General features: G+C 44.4%; 12 non-coding genes across 12 annotated transcripts; all 12 read left to right on the forward strand.

The window, feature by feature from the left end:
- The first annotated feature begins 177 nt into the window (after positions 1-177).
- Positions 178-250, forward strand: trnar-acg (transfer RNA arginine (anticodon ACG)). Its single transcript has one exon. It is a non-coding gene; the product is annotated as a tRNA-Arg (tRNA).
- A 306-nt stretch (positions 251-556) lies between these two features.
- trnah-gug (transfer RNA histidin (anticodon GUG)) lies at positions 557-628 on the forward strand. Its single transcript has one exon. It is a non-coding gene; the product is annotated as a tRNA-His (tRNA).
- Positions 629-1,126: 498 nt separating this feature from the next.
- trnah-gug (transfer RNA histidin (anticodon GUG)) lies at positions 1,127-1,198 on the forward strand. Its single transcript has one exon. It is a non-coding gene; the product is annotated as a tRNA-His (tRNA).
- A 1,638-nt stretch (positions 1,199-2,836) lies between these two features.
- On the forward strand, positions 2,837-2,908 carry trnah-gug (transfer RNA histidin (anticodon GUG)). The gene has a single exon. It is a non-coding gene; the product is annotated as a tRNA-His (tRNA).
- Positions 2,909-3,976: 1,068 nt separating this feature from the next.
- trnah-gug (transfer RNA histidin (anticodon GUG)) lies at positions 3,977-4,048 on the forward strand. Its single transcript has one exon. It is a non-coding gene; the product is annotated as a tRNA-His (tRNA).
- Positions 4,049-4,546: 498 nt separating this feature from the next.
- trnah-gug (transfer RNA histidin (anticodon GUG)) lies at positions 4,547-4,618 on the forward strand. The gene has a single exon. It is a non-coding gene; the product is annotated as a tRNA-His (tRNA).
- Positions 4,619-5,686: 1,068 nt separating this feature from the next.
- On the forward strand, positions 5,687-5,758 carry trnah-gug (transfer RNA histidin (anticodon GUG)). Its single transcript has one exon. It is a non-coding gene; the product is annotated as a tRNA-His (tRNA).
- A 2,208-nt stretch (positions 5,759-7,966) lies between these two features.
- trnah-gug (transfer RNA histidin (anticodon GUG)) lies at positions 7,967-8,038 on the forward strand. Its single transcript has one exon. It is a non-coding gene; the product is annotated as a tRNA-His (tRNA).
- Positions 8,039-9,106: 1,068 nt separating this feature from the next.
- On the forward strand, positions 9,107-9,178 carry trnah-gug (transfer RNA histidin (anticodon GUG)). The gene has a single exon. It is a non-coding gene; the product is annotated as a tRNA-His (tRNA).
- A 1,253-nt stretch (positions 9,179-10,431) lies between these two features.
- trnar-acg (transfer RNA arginine (anticodon ACG)) lies at positions 10,432-10,504 on the forward strand. The gene has a single exon. It is a non-coding gene; the product is annotated as a tRNA-Arg (tRNA).
- Positions 10,505-10,814: 310 nt separating this feature from the next.
- On the forward strand, positions 10,815-10,886 carry trnah-gug (transfer RNA histidin (anticodon GUG)). Its single transcript has one exon. It is a non-coding gene; the product is annotated as a tRNA-His (tRNA).
- A 1,067-nt stretch (positions 10,887-11,953) lies between these two features.
- trnah-gug (transfer RNA histidin (anticodon GUG)) lies at positions 11,954-12,025 on the forward strand. The gene has a single exon. It is a non-coding gene; the product is annotated as a tRNA-His (tRNA).
- The last annotated feature ends 233 nt before the right edge of the window (positions 12,026-12,258 follow it).

Genomic DNA, 12,258 nt, shown 5'->3' on the forward strand with positions numbered 1-12,258 from the left:
TGTAGTGGTTAGTACTCTGCGTTGTGGTCGCAGCCACCCTGGTTCAAATCCGGGTCACGGCAGATGACTCAGCACTCTGCTTTAGGTTTTTACTGCCGATTGATAGAAAAGCCTTCCCCGTTCGAGGGACAATGACAATCCTCCACTAAGGCTTACAGAAGCTCGCTTTCCTTTGAGGGGCTAGTGGCGCAATGGCTAACGCGTCTGACTACGGATCAGAAGATTCTAGGTTCGGCTCCTGGCTAGCTCAACTCTTACTTTTCATTGTATAGTTCAACCTTTGTTTTCACCTGACTTTTGCACATGAATTCTTACAAAAATGGGAAAAGGTAGATGCTATCTCCAGGATATTCGAAAACCTAATTTCCACTGAATTGATTTTCAACATTTATGAATTGTATCAGTTTCAAGGAGCACTGGTGGACGATTTTATGCCCAGGACATTTGACAGTTTCACAGCAGTCCTGGTTCAGCAGCCTGGTTTTCGATTTGGGTCTTGGTGGAAGAAGCAGCTGACAGGGATAGACAACTTTATCCACAAGAAAGCAGAAGCGCAGCCGTGATCGTATAGTGGTTAGTATTCTGCGTTGTGGTCGCAGCAACCCTGGTTCAAATCCGGGTCACGGCAGATGACTCAGCACTCCGCTTTAGGTTTTTACTGCCGATTGATAGAAAAGCCTTCCCTCTTCGAGGGACAATGACAATCCTCCACTAAGGCTTACAGAAGCTCACTTTCATTTGAGGGGCTTGTGGTGCAATGGATAACGTGTCTGACTACAGATCAGAAGATTCTATGTTCGACTCCTGGCTCGCTCAACTCTTACTTTTCATTGTATAGTTCAACCTTTGTTTTCACATGACTTTTGCACATGAATTCTTACAAAAATGGGAATAGATAGATGCTATCTCCAGGATATTCGAAAACCTAATTTCCACTGAATTGATGTTCAACATTTATGAATTGTATCAGTTTCAAGGAGCACTGGTGGACAATTTTATGCCCAGGACATTCATTTGACAGTTTCACAGCAGTCCTGGTTCAGCAGCCTGGTTTTCGATTTGGGTCTTGGTGGAAGCAGCAGCTGACAGTGATAGACAACTTTATCCACAAGAAAGCAGAAGCGCAGCCGTGATCGTATAGTGGTTAGTACTCTGCGTTGTGGTCGCAGCAACCCTGGTTCAAATCCGGGTCACGGCAGATGACTCAGCACTCTGCTTTAGGTTTTTACTGCCGATTGATAGAAAAGCCTTCCCCGTTCGAGGGACAATGACAATCCTCCACTAAGGCTTACAGAAGCTCACTTTCCTTTGAGGGGCTTGTGGCGCAATGGATAACACATCTGACTACGGATCAGAAGATTCTAGGTTCGACTCCTGGCTAGCTCAACTCTTACTTTTCATTGTATAGTTCAACCTTTGTTTTCACATGACTTTTGCACATGAATTCTTACAAAAATGGGAAAAGGTAGATGCTATCTCCAGGATATTCGAAAACCTAATTTCCACTGAATTGATGTTCAACATTTATGAATTGTATCAGTTTCAAGGAGCACTGGTGGACAATTTTATGCCCAGGACATTCATTTGACAGTTTCACAGCAGTCCTGGTTCAGCAGCCTGGTTTTCGATTTGGGGCTTGGTGGAAGCAGCAGCTGACAGTGATAGACAACTTTATCCACAAGAAAACAGCAGCGCAGCCGTGATCGTGTCGTGGTTAGTACTCTGCGTTGTGGTCGCAGCAACCCTGGTTCAAATCTGGGTCACGGCAGATGACTCAGCACTCTGCTTTAGGTTTTTACTGCCGATTGATAGAAAAGCCTTCCCGGTTCGAGGGACAATGACAATCCTCCACTAAGGCTTACAGAAGCTCACTTTCCTTTGAGGGGCTTGTGGCGCAATGGATAACGCGGCTGACTGCGGATCAGAGGATTCTGGGTTCGACTCCTGGCTAGCTCAACTCTTACTTTTCATTATATAGTTCAACCTTTGTTTTCACATGACTTTTGCACATGAATTCTTACAAAAATGGGAAAAGGTAGATGCTATCTCCAGGATATTCGAAAACCTAATTTCCACTGAATTGATGTTCAACATTTATGAATTGTATCAGTTTCAAGGAGCACTGGTGGACAATTTTATGCCCAGGACATTCATTAGACAGTTTCACAGCAGTCCTGGTTCAGCAGCCTGGTTTTCGATTTGGGTCTTGGTGGAAGAAGCAGCTGACAGGGATAGACAACTTTATCCACAAGAAAGCAGAAGCGCAGCCGTGATCGTATAGTGGTTAGTACTCTGCGTTGTGGTCGCAGCAACCCTGGTTCAAATCCGGCTCACGGCAGATGACTCAGCACTCTGCTTTAGGTTTTTACTGCCGATTGATAGAAAAGCCTTCCCTGTTCGAGGGACAATGACAATCCTCCACTAAGGCTTACAGAAGCTCACTTTCCATTGAGCGGCTTGTGGCGCAATGGATAACGCGTCTGACTACGGATCAGAAGATTCTAGGTTCGACTCCTGGCTAGCTCAACTCTTACTTTTCATTGTATAGTTCAACCTTTGTTTTCACATGACTTTTGCACATGAATTCTTACAAAAATGGGAATAGATAGATGCTATCTCCAGGATATTCGAAAACCTAATTTCCACTGAATTGATGTTCAACATTTATGAATTGTATCAGTTTCAAGGAGCACTGGTGGACAATTTTATGCCCAGGACATTCATTTGACAGTTTCACAGCAGTCCTGGTTCAGCAGCCTGGTTTTCGATTTGGGTCTTGGTGGAAGCAGCAGCTGACAGTGATAGACAACTTTATCCACAAGAAAGCAGAAGCGCAGCCGTGATCGTATAGTGGTTAGTACTCTGCGTTGTGGTCGCAGCAACCCTGGTTCAAATCCGGGTCACGGCAGATGACTCAGCACTCTGCTTTAGGTTTTTACTGCCGATTGATAGAAAAGCCTTCCCCGTTCGAGGGACAATGACAATCCTCCACTAAGGCTTACAGAAGCTCACGTTCCTTTGAGGGGCTTGTGGCGCAATGGATAACACATCTGACTACGGATCAGAAGATTCTAGGTTCGACTCCTGGCTAGCTCAACTCTTACTTTTCATTGTATAGTTCAACCTTTGTTTTCACATGACTTTTGCACATGAATTCTTACAAAAATGGGAAAAGGTAGATGCTATCTCCAGGATATTCGAAAACCTAATTTCCACTGAATTGATGTTCAACATTTATGAATTGTATCAGTTTCAAGGAGCACTGGTGGACAATTTTATGCCCAGGACATTCATTTGACAGTTTCACAGCAGTCCTGGTTCAGCAGCCTGGTTTTCGATTTGGGGCTTGGTGGAAGCAGCAGCTGACAGTGATAGACAACTTTATCCACAAGAAAACAGCAGCGCAGCCGTGATCGTGTAGTGGTTAGTACTCTGCGTTGTGGTCGCAGCAACCCTGGTTCAAATCTGGGTCACGGCAGATGACTCAGCACTCTGCTTTAGGTTTTTACTGCCGATTGATAGAAAAGCCTTCCTGGTTCGAGGGACAATGACAATCCTCCACTAAGGCTTACAGAAGCTCACTTTCCTTTGAGGGGCTTGTGGCGCAATGGATAACGCGGCTGACTGCGGATCAGAAGATTCTGGGTTCGACTCCTGGCTAGCTCAACTCTTACTTTTCATTATATAGTTCAACCTTTGTTTTCACATGACTTTTGCACATGAATTCTTACAAAAATGGGAATAGATAGATGCTATCTCCAGGATATTCGAAAACCTAATTTCCACTGAATTGATGTTCAACATTTATGAATTGTATCAGTTTCAAGGAGCACTGGTGGACAATTTTATGCCCAGGACATTCATTTGACAGTTTCACAGCAGTCCTGGTTCAGCAGCCTGGTTTTCGATTTGGGTCTTGGTGGAAGCAGCAGCTGACAGTGATAGACAACTTTATCCACAAGAAAGCAGAAGCGCAGCCGTGATCGTATAGTGGTTAGTACTCTGCGTTGTGGTCGCAGCAACCCTGGTTCAAATCCGGGTCACGGCAGATGACTCAGCACTCTGCTTTAGGTTTTTACTGCCGATTGATAGAAAAGCCTTCCCCGTTCGAGGGACAATGACAATCCTCCACTAAGGCTTACAGAAGCTCACTTTCCATTGAGCGGCTTGTGGCGCAATGGATAACGCGTCTGACTACGGATCAGAAGATTCTAGGTTCGACTCCTGGCTAGCTCAACTCTTACTTTTCATTGTATAGTTCAACCTTTGTTTTCACATGACTTTTGCACATGAATTCTTACAAAAATGGGAATAGATAGATGCTATCTCCAGGATATTCGAAAACCTAATTTCCACTGAATTGATGTTCAACATTTATGAATTGTATCAGTTTCAAGGAGCACTGGTGGACAATTTTATGCCCAGGACATTCATTTGACAGTTTCACAGCAGTCCTGGTTCAGCAGCCTGGTTTTCGATTTGGGTCTTGGTGGAAGCAGCAGCTGACAGTGATAGACAACTTTATCCACAAGAAAGCAGAAGCGCAGCCGTGATCGTATAGTGGTTAGTACTCTGCGTTGTGGTCGCAGCAACCCTGGTTCAAATCCGGGTCACGGCAGATGACTCAGCACTCTGCTTTAGGTTTTTACTGCCGATTGATAGAAAAGCCTTCCCCGTTCGAGGGACAATGACAATCCTCCACTAAGGCTTACAGAAGCTCACTTTCCTTTGAGTGGCTTGTGGCGCAATGGATAACACATCTGACTACGGATCAGAAGATTCTAGGTTCGACTCCTGGCTAGCTCAACTCTTACTTTTCATTGTATAGTTCAACCTTTGTTTTCACATGACTTTTGCACATGAATTCTTACAAAAATGGGAAAAGGTAGATGCTATCTCCAGGATATTCGAAAACCTAATTTCCACTGAATTGATGTTCAACATTTATGAATTGTATCAGTTTCAAGGAGCACTGGTGGACAATTTTATGCCCAGGACATTCATTTGACAGTTTCACAGCAGTCCTGGTTCAGCAGCCTGGTTTTCGATTTGGGGCTTGGTGGAAGCAGCAGCTGACAGTGATAGACAACTTTATCCACAAGAAAACAGCAGCGCAGCCGTGATCGTGTAGTGGTTAGTACTCTGCGTTGTGGTCGCAGCAACCCTGGTTCAAATCTGGGTCACGGCAGATGACTCAGCACTCTGCTTTAGGTTTTTACTGCCGATTGATAGAAAAGCCTTCCTGGTTCGAGGGACAATGACAATCCTCCACTAAGGCTTACAGAAGCTCACTTTCCTTTGAGGGGCTTGTGGCGCAATGGATAACGCGGCTGACTGCGGATCAGAAGATTCTGGGTTCGACTCCTGGCTAGCTCAACTCTTACTTTTCATTATATAGTTCAACCTTTGTTTTCACATGACTTTTGCACATGAATTCTTACAAAAATGGGAAAAGGTAGATGCTATCTCCAGGATATTCGAAAACCTAATTTCCACTGAATTGATGTTCAACATTTATGAATTGTATCAGTTTCAAGGAGCACTGGTGGACAATTTTATGCCCAGGACATTCATTAGACAGTTTCACAGCAGTCCTGGTTCAGCAGCCTGGTTTTCGATTTGGGTCTTGGTGGAAGCAGCAGCTGACAGTGATAGACAACTTCATCCACAAGAAAGCAGAAGCGCAGCCGTGATCGTATAGTGGTTAGTACTCTGCGTTGTGGTCGCAGCAACCCTGGTTCAAATCCGGGTCACGGCAGATGACTCAGCACTCTGCTTTAGGTTTTTACTGCCGATTGATAGAAAAGCCTTCCCTGTTCGAGGGACAATGACAATCCTCCACTAAGGCTTACAGAAGCTCACTTTCCATTGAGCGGCTTGTGGCGCAATGGATAACGCGTCTGACTACGGATCAGAAGATTCTAGGTTCGACTCCTGGCTAGCTCAACTCTTACTTTTCATTGTATAGTTCAACCTTTATTTTCACATGACTTTTGCACATGAATTCTTACAAAAATGGGAAAAGGTAGATGCTGTCTCCAGGATATTCGAAAACCTAATTTCCACTGAATTGTTGTTCAACATTTATGAATTGTATCAGTTTCAAGGAGCACTGGTGGACAATTTTATGCCCAGGACATTCATTAGACAGTTTCACAGCAGTCCTGGTTCAGCAGCCTGGTTTTCGATTTGGGTCTTGGTGGAAGAAGCAGCTGACAGGGATAGACAACTTTATCCACAAGAAAGCAGAAGCGCAGCCGTGATCGTATAGTGGTTAGTACTCTGCGTTGTGGTCGCAGCAACCCTGGTTCAAATCCGGCTCACGGCAGATGACTCAGCACTCTGCTTTAGGTTTTTACTGCCGATTGATAGAAAAGCCTTCCCCGTTCGAGGGACAATGACAATCCTCCACTAAGGCTTACAGAAGCTCACTTTCCTTTGAGGGGCTTGTGGCGCAATGGATAACACATCTGACTACGGATCAGAAGATTCTAGGTTCGACTCCTGGCTAGCTCAACTCTTACTTTTCATTGTATAGTTCAACCTTTGTTTTCACATGACTTTTGCACATGAATTCTTACAAAAATGGGAAAAGGTAGATGCTATCTCCAGGATATTCGAAAACCTAATTTCCACTGAATTGATGTTCAACATTTATGAATTGTATCAGTTTCAAGGAGCACTGGTGGACAATTTTATGCCCAGGACATTCATTTGACAGTTTCACAGCAGTCCTGGTTCAGCAGCCTGGTTTTCGATTTGGGGCTTGGTGGAAGCAGCAGCTGACAGTGATAGACAACTTTATCCACAAGAAAACAGCAGCGCAGCCGTGATCGTGTAGTGGTTAGTACTCTGCGTTGTGGTCGCAGCAACCCTGGTTCAAATCTGGGTCACGGCAGATGACTCAGCACTCTGCTTTAGGTTTTTACTGCCGATTGATAGAAAAGCCTTCCTGGTTCGAGGGACAATGACAATCCTCCACTAAGGCTTACAGAAGCTCACTTTCCTTTGAGGGGCTTGTGGCGCAATGGATAACGCGGCTGACTGCGGATCAGAGGATTCTGGGTTCGACTCCTGGCTAGCTCAACTCTTACTTTTCATTATATAGTTCAACCTTTGTTTTCACATGACTTTTGCACATGAATTCTTACAAAAATGGGAAAAGGTAGATGCTATCTCCAGGATATTCGAAAACCTAATTTCCACTGAATTGATGTTCAACATTTATGAATTGTATCAGTTTCAAGGAGCACTGGTGGACAATTTTATGCCCAGGACATTCATTAGACAGTTTCACAGCAGTCCTGGTTCAGCAGCCTGGTTTTCGATTTGGGTCTTGGTGGAAGAAGCAGCTGACAGGGATAGACAACTTTATCCACAAGAAAGCAGAAGCGCAGCCGTGATCGTATAGTGGTTAGTACTCTGCGTTGTGGTCGCAGCAACCCTGGTTCAAATCCGGCTCACGGCAGATGACTCAGCACTCTGCTTTAGGTTTTTACTGCCGATTGATAGAAAAGCCTTCCCCGTTCGAGGGACAATGACAATCCTCCACTAAGGCTTACAGAAGCTCACTTTCCATTGAGCGGCTTGTGGCGCAATGGATAACGCGTCTGACTACGGATCAGAAGATTCTAGGTTCGACTCCTGGTTAGCTCAACTCTTACTTTTCATTGTATAGTTCAACCTTTGTTTTCACATGACTTTTGCACATGAATTCTTACAAAAATGGGAATAGATAGATGCTATCTCCAGGATATTCGAAAACCTAATTTCCACTGAATTGATGTTCAACATTTATGAATTGTATCAGTTTCAAGGAGCACTGGTGGACAATTTTATGCCCAGGACATTCATTTGACAGTTTCACAGCAGTCCTGGTTCAGCAGCCTGGTTTTCGATTTGGGTCTTGGTGGAAGCAGCAGCTGACAGTGATAGACAACTTTATCCACAAGAAAGCAGAAGCGCAGCCGTGATCGTATAGTGGTTAGTACTCTGCGTTGTGGTCGCAGCAACCCTGGTTCAAATCCGGGTCACGGCAGATGACTCAGCACTCTGCTTTAGGTTTTTACTGCCGATTGATAGAAAAGCCTTCCCCGTTCGAGGGACAATGACAATCCTCCACTAAGGCTTACAGAAGCTCACTTTCCTTTGAGGGGCTTGTGGCGCAATGGATAACACATCTGACTACGGATCAGAAGATTCTAGGTTCGACTCCTGGCTAGCTCAACTCTTACTTTTCATTGTATAGTTCAACCTTTGTTTTCACATGACTTTTGCACATGAATTCTTACAAAAATGGGAAAAGGTAGATGCTATCTCCAGGATATTCGAAAACCTAATTTCCACTGAATTGATGTTCAACATTTATGAATTGTATCAGTTTCAAGGAGCACTGGTGGACAATTTTATGCCCAGGACATTCATTTGACAGTTTCACAGCAGTCCTGGTTCAGCAGCCTGGTTTTCGATTTGGGGCTTGGTGGAAGCAGCAGCTGACAGTGATAGACAACTTTATCCACAAGAAAACAGCAGCGCAGCCGTGATCGTGTAGTGGTTAGTACTCTGCGTTGTGGTCGCAGCAACCCTGGTTCAAATCTGGGTCACGGCAGATGACTCAGCACTCTGCTTTAGGTTTTTACTGCCGATTGATAGAAAAGCCTTCCTGGTTCGAGGGACAATGACAATCCTCCACTAAGGCTTACAGAAGCTCACTTTCCTTTGAGGGGCTTGTGGCGCAATGGATAACGCGGCTGACTGCGGATCAGAAGATTCTGGGTTCGACTCCTGGCTAGCTCAACTCTTACTTTTCATTATATAGTTCAACCTTTGTTTTCACATGACTTTTGCACATGAATTCTTACAAAAATGGGAAAAGGTAGATGCTATCTCCAGGATATTCGAAAACCTAATTTCCACTGAATTGATGTTCAACATTTATGAATTGTATCAGTTTCAAGGAGCACTGGTGGACAATTTTATGCCCAGGACATTCATTAGACAGTTTCACAGCAGTCCTGGTTCAGCAGCCTGGTTTTCGATTTGGGTCTTGGTGGAAGCAGCAGCTGACAGTGATAGACAACTTCATCCACAAGAAAGCAGAAGCGCAGCCGTGATCGTATAGTGGTTAGTACTCTGCGTTGTGGTCGCAGCAACCCTGGTTCAAATCCGGGTCACGGCAGATGACTCAGCACTCTACTTTAGGTTTTTACTGCCGATTGATAGAAAAGCCTTCCCTGTTCGAGGGACAATGACAATCCTCCACTAAGGCTTACAGAAGCTCACTTTCCTTTGAGGGGCTTGTGGCGCAATGGATAACGCGTCTGACTACGGATCAGAAGATTCTAGGTTCGACTCCTGGCTCGCTAAACTCTTACTTTTCATTGTATAGTTCAACCTTTGTTTTCACATGACTTTTGCACATGAATTCTTACAAAAATGGGAAAAGGTAGATGCTATCTCCAGGATATTCGAAAACCTAATTTCCACTGAATTGATGTTCAACATTTATGAATTGTATCAGTTTCAAGGAGCACTGGTGGACGATTTTATGCCCAGGACATTTGACAGTTTCACAGCAGTCCTGGTTCAGCAGCCTGGTTTTCGATTTGGGTCTTGGTGGAAGCAGCAGCTGACAGGGATAGACAACTTTATCCACAAGAAAGCAGAAGCGCAGCCGTGATTGTATAGTGGTTAGTATTCTGCGTTGTGGTCGCAGCAACCCTGGTTCAAATCAGGGTCACGGCAGATGACTCAGCACTCTGCTTTAGGTTTTTACTGCCGATTGATAGAAAAGCCTTCCCTCTTCGAGGGACAATGACAATCCTCCACTAAGGCTTACAGAAGCTCACTTTCATTTGAGGGGCTTGTGGCGCAATGGATAACGTGTCTGACTACAGATCAGAAGATTCTATGTTCGACTCCTGGCTCGCTCAACTCTTACTTTTCATTGTATAGTTCAACCTTTGTTTTCACATGACTTTTGCACATGAATTCTTACAAAAATGGGAAAAGGTAGATGCTATCTCCAGGATATTCGAAAACCTAATTTCCACTGAATTGTGATGTTCAACATTTATGAATTGTATCAGTTTCAAGGAGCACTGGTGGACAATTTTATGCCCAGGACATTCATTTGACAGTTTCACAGCAGTCCTGGTTCAGCAGCCTGGTTTTCGATTTGGGTCTTGGTGGAAGCAGCAGCTGACAGTGATAGACAACTTTATCCACAAGAAAACAGAAGCGCAGCCGTGATCGTATAGTGGTTAGTACTCTGCGTTGTGGTCACAGCAACCCTGGTTCAAATCCGGGTCACGGCAGATGACTCAGCACTCTGCTTTAGGTTTTTACTGCCGATTGATAGAAAAGCCTTCCTGGTTCGAGGGACAATGACAATCCTCCACTAAGGCTTACAGAAGCTCACTTTCCTTTGAGGGGCTTGTGGCGCAATGGATAACGCGTCTGACTACGAATCAGAAGATTCTAGGTTCGACTCCTGGCTAGCTCAACTCTTACTTTTCATTATATAGTTCAACCTTTGTTTTCACATGACTTTTGCACATAAATTCTTACAAAAATGGGAAAAGGTAGATGCTATCTCCAGGATAATCGAAAACCTAATTTCCACTGAATTGATGTTCAACATTTATGAATTGTATCAGTTTCAAGGAGCACTGGTGGACAATTTTATGCCCAGGACATTCATTTGACAGTTTCACAGCAGTCCTGGTTCAGCAGCCTGGTTTTCGATTTGGGTCTTGGTGGAAGCAGCAGCTGACAGTGATAGACAACTTTATCCACAAGAAAGCAGAAGCGCAGCCGTGATCGTATAGTGGTTAGTACTCTGCGTTGTGGTCGCAGCAACCCTGGTTCAAATCCGGGTCACGGCAGATGACTCAGCACTGTGCTTTAGGTTTTTACTGCCGATTGATAGAAAAGCCTTCCCCGTTCGAGGGACAATGACAATCCTCCACTAAGGCTTACAGAAGCTCACTTTCATTAGAGGGCATTGTGGCGCAATGGATAACGTGTCTGACTACAGATCAGAAGAATCTATGTTCGACTCCTGGCTCGCTCAACTCTTACTTTTCATTGTATAGTTCAACCTTTGTTTTCACATGACTTTTGCACATGTATTCTTACAAAAATGGGAAAAGATAGATGCTATCTCCAGGATATTCGAAAACCTAATTTCCACTGAATTGATGTTCAACATTTATGAATTGTATCAGTTTCAAGGAGCACTGGTGGACAATTTTATACCCAGGACATTCATTTGACAGTTTCACAGCAGTCCTGGTTCAGCAGCCTGGTTTTCGATTTGGATCTTGGTGGAAGCAGCAGCTGACAGTGATAGACAACTTTATCCACAAGAAAACAGCAGTGCAGCCGTGATCGTGTAGTGGTTAGTACTCTGCGTTGTGGTCGCAACAACCCTGCTTCAAATGCGGGTCACGGCAGATGACTCAGCACTCTGCTTTAGGTTTTTACTGCCGATTGATAGAAAAGCCTTCCCCGTTCGAGGGACAATGACAATCCTCCACTAAGGCTTACAGAAGCTCACTTTTCTTTAAGGGGCTTGTGGCGCAATGGATAACGCGTCTGACTACGGATCAGAAGATTCTAGGTTCGACTCCTGGCTAGCTAAACTCTTACTTTTCATTGTATAGTTCAACCTTTGTTTTCACATGACTTTTGCACATGAATTCTTACAAAAATGGGAAAAGGTAGATGCTATCTCCAGGATATTCGAAAACCTAATTTCCACTGAATTGATGCTCAACATTTATGAATTGTATCAGTTTCAAGGAGCACTGGTGACAATTTTATGCCCAGGACATTCATTTGACAGTTTCACAGCAGTCCTGGTTCAGCAGCCTGGTTTTCGATTTGGGTCTTGCTGGAAGCAGCAGCTGACAGTGATAGACAACTTTATCCACAAGAAAGCAAAAGCGCAGCCGTGATCGTATAGTGGTTAGTACTCTGCGTTGTGGTCGCAGCAACCCTGGTTCAAATCCGGGTCACGGCAGATGACTCAGCACTCTGCTTTAGGTTTTTACTGCCGATTGATAGAAAAGCCTTCCCCGTTCGAGGGACAATGACAATCCTCCACTAAGGCTTACAGAAGCTCACTTTCATTTGAGGGGCTTGTGGCGCAATGGATAACGTGTCTGACTACAGATCAGAAGATTCTATGTTCGACTCCTGGCTAGCTCAACTCTTACTTTTCATTGTATAGTTCAACCTTTGTTTTCACATGAC

Source organism: Festucalex cinctus, chromosome 1 (genome assembly GCF_051991245.1).
Source record: "Festucalex cinctus isolate MCC-2025b chromosome 1, RoL_Fcin_1.0, whole genome shotgun sequence".
NCBI classification, from domain to species: Eukaryota; Metazoa; Chordata; class Actinopteri; order Syngnathiformes; family Syngnathidae; genus Festucalex; species Festucalex cinctus.